The 6912-nt window shown below is 41.3% G+C and overlaps 1 protein-coding gene across 4 annotated transcripts in view; it reads left to right on the top strand.

The window, feature by feature from the left end:
* The first annotated feature begins 3900 nt into the window (after positions 1-3900).
* Positions 3901-6912, top strand: part of CLIP2 (CAP-Gly domain containing linker protein 2) — a 79252-nt gene continuing 76240 nt past the window's right edge. For 2 of the 4 annotated variants that reach the window (XM_072136167.1, XM_072136168.1), the window contains exon 1: positions 3901-4364. The gene's annotated coding sequence lies outside the window, so the exon portion shown is untranslated. The remainder of the gene's footprint in view (positions 4365-6912) is intronic. The other 2 variants (XM_072136166.1, XM_072136165.1) reach the window with 2 other exon arrangements.

Raw genomic sequence — 6912 nt, 5'->3', positions numbered from 1 at the left:
CATACAAGATAGGGTCTGTAGGTTTGTTCTTAAGTTGAATTTGTATGTGAGTCGAAACTGTATATTTTATCATTGTAATCCCAGCCAGAACTTTTTTGGTCTCTGTGACCATTGGCTTTTAAAAATGTTGGGTTGTCATTAGAATCAGGATTAATAATAAAGCTTCATTACAGACTCCTCTGATAACTGTTATAGCTGTTTATTGTAGCCTAGGACTAAAGTACAATAAATTACCAATATCCAGTGGTCCGTTTGTAACTAGGGGTCGTACGTAAGTCGAGTGTTCTTAAGTAGGGGACCGCCTGTATTTATTAAACTCGTATTGAGAAGAAAATGCATAGACTACTTGCAGTTCCCGGCTGGGGTTGTTGTACTTACATGCAACTCTATACAACAGTAGTGGCAGTGCCGCAATCGAATAACTCTGGGACAGCTGACAGTGGGGCAGTAGATGCTTCATAATAAATTAAGCTGGTTGCCCACAAGTGACTTCTGTAAGCCAATGACTGGTAAGGTACTGGAGGGGATGTACATCTCACCCCGATTGCTCAGATGGATGAGATGATGGAAATTCAGGACTAGAGACTGTGTCCAGGCTTTGGGTGATTCTGGTAGCCTGGAGACTTTAGTGCATGCCAGCTTCATAGCAGGGGATTTTATACCGGACAAGCAGATGAGTGTACTTTAGATCCATGGAGATACCAAGGACTACCCCATGGCCAGTGTTGAAATAGAGACTATGTTAGGATCTGCTTCTTATGAAGTGGGTATTGTGACAAATTTCAAGAATAAAATATTTATGGGACATGATTTCATTAGAGGTCACCAATATATCCTGGTTGTCTTAGATTATGCTATTCACTATCTTGGCGCATACCATTGCGTAATACTGCATCAAAGAGTATTATCTGTAAGTTATTGTGACCAGGGTACACATTTCATGTCAGAGGTGATGAAAGAGCTGTGCAAGCTGTTTAAGATTTCCCACATACGGACATCTGTGCATCATTCCTGGACAGAAGGGTTAGTGGGGTGCTTTAACAATACTGTCAAACATATGCTTAAAAAAGTGGTGGACAAAGATGGTCATGATTGCCATTGTCTGCTGCCTTATCTGATATTCTCTATTAGAGAAGTTCCACAAGCATATACAGTTTTTCCCCTTTTGAATTGGTCTTGTAGACACCCAAGGGGTGTAGCTTGATATAGCTTGATTTGCAAACCGCTACAGAATTTGATGGCGCAATATAAAGATTATTATTATTAATATTTTTATAACTAAAGAAACATGGGAATCATACATAAGTATTGTAGAGCATATAGCTCAAATGCAAGACCGTATTATAAGACAGTCATGCTGGTTATAAAAGAACATCTGCAAAATGTTAGACTCAGAGAATTCAAGTCCTTATTGTGGTGCCCACAATAGCAAAGTGGCAAGGCCCATATGAAAGGGCCTGTAAACTATAAAGTGCACCAAACTGGTAGAATGAGGCCATTTCAAGTTTACCATGTAAACTTTTTCAAGCCCTGGAACCGTTCCTGCAGAGAAATAGACATAATTTCGTGAAGTTGCCACGGCCTGCCTGGCATAGAATAAAAGCTGCGCAGCACCTACCCGGATACATCAAGAGGCGAAAGCTATCAGCTGTGGGCCTATCATACGCCAGCGCACGAGCGCCAGCCTATGATAAATATGCCCCAAGGAGTCTAAGACACAGTTTCCACATGCGCACAGGGAATTGTTACCCCAGTTTTAATTCCCCTTTGTATATTTGCCCCCAGATAATATATTCTGATGTTTTGCGGTGGTATTGTTTGTACATGCTCTGATGCTAATGCTCTGCTCCCAGTGATTATGTAACAGACTGTCTTGCTCTGCTACCATAGTAATGATGTGTAACTGCCATCACTGCACATTGCCTCACTGAGATGACGTCTCACCACAACACTTACCATACTGGATGCACTGGAACCAACCAACTACAGCCATAGTGAGGGTCACATGACTTGCCTAGGCAGGTGCAGGACATGCGATTTGGACATGTGACCAGCGGCCATTTTCTGCCCTGTGTCCCCTCAACAGGGACAAAGTCACAGGACTGATTAAAGGGCCAATTGATAATTGATACATTCTCCATTATAGTGTATGTCCACAACATTTTTTCTGCTAAAGGAAGCAAAATTTTAACTAATTACATATTCACTTATAGTTAATGGCCTATTTGAATAAGAATTATGATGATTCCTGGAATACCTCTTCAAGACCTGGACACAGCACACATCTTTTTCCTTTACATGTCACTGTGTACAGACAGTCCAGGGGTTAAATAAAAGTTATATTCTGTAGGTTTGTTCTTAAGTTGAATTTGCCTAAACTGGTATAATTTCTATATTTATTTTTACTCAAGGGAACAAGGATTATAAATAAACTTGCAGACGAGCAGTGCAGCCTTGATATAAAGTTCATTAAATTAACAGCATTCAGAAAGCTTCACCAGAGGGCACAGAAGGCAGAGAGGTCCCTTTGTAACTAGGGGTTGTCTGTAAGTCAGGTGTTTGGAAGTTGGGGACTGCCTATATTTACATGTAACATTGTTTGTCCCAGTTGGAAGTCCCATCTGGAGGTAAATTTGGAGGGTGGGTCCTAATTTTTTGCAACCAAGCCCTGTAAACTCAGGCTTCTTATTCTGGGGATATGACAAGGACTTTGACTCCTGGTGGACACTAAGCTGGTGGGTGATGGTCCTGGGGGGACACTTCTCCCTTTGGCTTCCCCTTGTGCACTTGTTTAGTGTGGTTTGCTACTCATTTTAGTAGCAGTTGAACGGAATAAGTCACAAACTTAGGGTACATGCATACAGCTGTGTGGTAAACGGGTAAACCGACCTCAGTCAAACATGACCACGGCACCTTGGTTGGCCAATCGCTATCCCCCCCCCCCCCCCCCCGTGATATTATGGGAGGTCAACGATCGGTCGCCGTGACAGCCTACACTAGTAGGGACATGTAGGCCTGACATGGATACTGATGGCCAATGGCATGGTTTTAGAGGTCAGCAATAAAATTGCAATATAAAAATAAAAGAATACAGTAGCATTGTAGTATATATATGTATGATATAGTATACTATATTGAGTGATCAGGCCCTTTTATCAGCAATTGGCCTACTATACCACTATGTGGTACCTAAACATGTTAGGTATCTCCATGTCTCAAAATTCCCATTCCGTCAACAAAGAAGATTTTTCCTGGCCGTAAACAATGCAATAGAATGCCCAAATGTTCATAAATATCCATTAATATTTAAATCAAAAATGATCAAACGGTCATACAGGTCCCAAATCAATATAAATGAAGACATCAGTGTGTTCCTCAAAAAATTACACCTTTCACAGCACTGTACACCTAAGTATGAAAGAAAGACTTACATTTTTTTTAAGATCTACTAAAACATAATATTACCTATATAAATAAATTTGGTATATCTGACCCGAAGAATAAAGGAGAGGAGTTATTTGGACTGCACAGTGAAAGCACAGAGAAAAGGGGCTGAGCACTGAAGGGATTAAAAAGAATATTATATTTATTGTAGCATTGTCTATGAAAAAAAATGAACAACACAAGTGTGAATAAGCTCTTACTAATATTATCCACAGCTTGGAGTATTTTTACAATATTGTTAGATTGTTTATATTGATATGATGCTGAATATTGTAACCAAAGCAAAGCTTAATATTGTGGCCAGGGTGTTTAGGAATTCTCATAGCATCTTATCCATGACACATAAGAGGAGCTGTGATATTCCCTTGTAGCTAGGAAATCTGAGCCTCACAGAAATCTGCCCTCCCTCCTGCCTTTAAAAAAAAAATCGCCGGTCTGGGAAACAGAAGTCTCCATTCTGTGCAGCCTCATAAAAACAGCTGGATCCCCTCCTCCTCCTCCTCCTTCTGCCTGTGACTGGCGATCTCTCCTCTGCTTCCTCTTTTGTTTCATCCATTCAGTAATGCAGCCGGAGTGCATCCCCAGCACAGCTCATTCGCTGTAAGGACAAGTGACTAGACACAAGGCACAGCACTAGAATGCATGGGATGCCATACAGCACTGCTACTCACAAGCCCTGACTGCTACATGTGCCCTTCATCAGTGCCAGGAAGGACAAGGTACGATCTGCACCCTGTGCCCATAGGGAGCACTGCTGTCACTGCTGTGCCCGCACTGGCCACTGCTTCCTCCCCCATGGTGTGTGCTCTGCCTGCAGGGAGTGGCTGGGCTGGGAGAGCAAGAGGCTGACTGCAGGGCTGGGCTGGGACTCACAACATCTGATACCCAGGCGGCATCAGTGGATGCTGACATGTCAGGAGGTAAGATCTACGGGCATCGCTCTGGCAGCAGGGTGGGCATGGCAAGGGTGTGTAGGGGAGTTACCAGCCATCCTCAGAGATCTGCAACAAAGGAGGCAGAATGCAGCCGGCGTGGCATCTCTCCATGCTGCCTGGCATATTTACTGGGCACACTGCTGGCCGGCCCAGTGGTTCATGATGACATCCAGTCACATTGTAAGATGAGCTGCAGCTGATAAGTAGTCATTTGTCTATGGAAGAAACAATGTGACATGTGCTGTGTGATGCCAAGACAATGCATCTGTTTCACTGCCATTTGCGAGTGTGGAGTTCAATAGATAATGTACATGCAGGATTGGGAGGAGATAATATAGCTGCTAGACAGACTGTGTGTCCAAATGTATAGATTGGGAGATTTGTAATAAGTTCTGGCCCAATAAGGTCCTTATAGTACAGCTCCCATATGCAAAGGACAATGGAATGCAGAATTGGTTGTGTATACATTGTTGAACTGTGTAGAACATAAGTCTTTACCCTTGTTAGAATATATAACATGGCACATGTGGGGATCTTATCTTTCAGAGTGAGTTGTATTATATAGCCTTATCCAGAAATCCTAGATGAGAATGGTACATCTCTATAATATTTTAGGCAATATAAAATAAAGCCTGCAATGTACATATTGTAAATGTGTTTGTTCACTTCCTCAAAGGCATTTGACCCGTATAAATCTTTCTACTAAAAGCTCAGTGGGAAAATGGGGCCCATTACTTCTCATGAATTTTATTGCAGCAGTTCATGTGTTTCCCTTTGAAATCATTTCCTTTTTATTTTCATTATTCTATATGCAGTCATTTCAATATGTTACTTGTGAATCACCCAACAAAATATTTTTAATATCCAAAACATTGAACAGTATATCCAAGCACATTGAACTTTTTATCCAAACATATAAGGAGGAGGAATAGCTACACTGGCCTGTTTATTTTATATACATGGGGTCCCATGAGTAAGCGGATATACAATATGAATGCCAAAATTCTGGGCCACTTAGATGAGAAAGCCTTCTAGACTGAAAGCTGCGGGCCATCCCTTTAGGGAGGACCAATTACTTGGCTTACTAGACCTAATGTCAGGATGATACTGCAGTATTGCTTTTACATCCTAACGTAACATTTGAAAAAATAGAGTCACTTAAAGAGTTAATATTTTGTATATTTTATAGGAGTATACCATAAATTATAGTCTGCAATGGTTATGCATTTGAATTGATCTGTTTCTTGATTCTTCTCTGGTTACAATAGAACATTTTTTGCATGACAGGGCACTAGAATTGATACATTTACAGTTTGCCCTAACCACTATTTCTATGATGGAGACAAACTTTTGTTAGTCAGAATGGTTCTGGGTTAAAGTTAACAGTTGTAGAAATATGGAAATGACCATATAAATGTGGTCTCATTATTATTAAGTTCTGGTGGAGGAGGGTAAAGGTTTGTAAACAGCTAATTCCATAAATTTGGAATACAGGCCACACTCCACAATCTGCAGTAAATGGTATAATTACTTCCTGTCTCTCTACGCTTCTGGAGTGCCAAATCCAATCAAGGAAATTCAACTTTTGTTTAGCATAATGCTGCATTCTTTCGTTTATTAGCATCTGGTGTATTACCATAACATGTTTCAGTAAAATCAGTCTAAACAGAGTTATTATACTGTGTCACATAAGCTGAGATAAAAAGCTGACCCAAAAAGTTCATGTGGGGAGAAGACTGAAGGCTTTGTGTTTTATGATCCTGAGGATTAAGGCTTATAGCTGCCTATGTTATCATTGTTATGTTTCAGTTTTGCTGTTGTTCTTTAAATAGTTTCTGCTTAAAAGAAATCAACCAGTTGAAAAACACAAAAACACCTAGAAATACTCAGCTCTGCTCCTCTTTATATTGATCCCAGCACTGTCCTCACTAGTCTTGACATGCAAGGACCACCTAGAAAAGAAACTTATAATTATCAGCCCGTAGTTCAGGGAAAAGATGTCCGGTGTTCCGGGCTGCTAATTATGCACGCCTCCTCCACCTCCCTTTCCCGATCTGGGGGCATTGCAGAGCGAGGTGATGGCACACGTAAGAGGCCCTCACGTGTGCCATTCATGCCCTTTCGTGACATCACCTCCCTCTTCCAGCATGGGACATGGAGGTGCATTGTCATGCATAATTTGCAGCCAGGAAGGCAGGGACAAGATGTCCGGCCTGCTGATTATAAGTTTTTTTTCTAGGTGGTCCTGGCCTGTCAAGAATAGCTGAGAACAATGTAGGGATCAAGATGGTGAGGTGAGTAGAGCAGAGATGAGTATTTCTAGGTGTTTGATTTCCTTTAAAGAGGATCTGTCATCTCTCCTAAAACTGTTTCAATACTGGCATTCCACATAAAATCTTTTCTTATGTTATTTACGTTGTGCTGTTTCTTTGCCAACTGGGTGTTACCTGTTAGGTTCCTGTCTCTAAACAGCCTAATACTAAAGGCTATCAGGCTGTATCAGATGCTGCCGGTATAGCACCAATCCCCTAAG

Source organism: Engystomops pustulosus, chromosome 2, assembly GCF_040894005.1.
Source record: "Engystomops pustulosus chromosome 2, aEngPut4.maternal, whole genome shotgun sequence".
NCBI classification, from domain to species: domain Eukaryota; kingdom Metazoa; phylum Chordata; class Amphibia; order Anura; family Leptodactylidae; genus Engystomops; species Engystomops pustulosus.
This window is presented reverse-complemented; position numbering and strand designations above follow the sequence as displayed.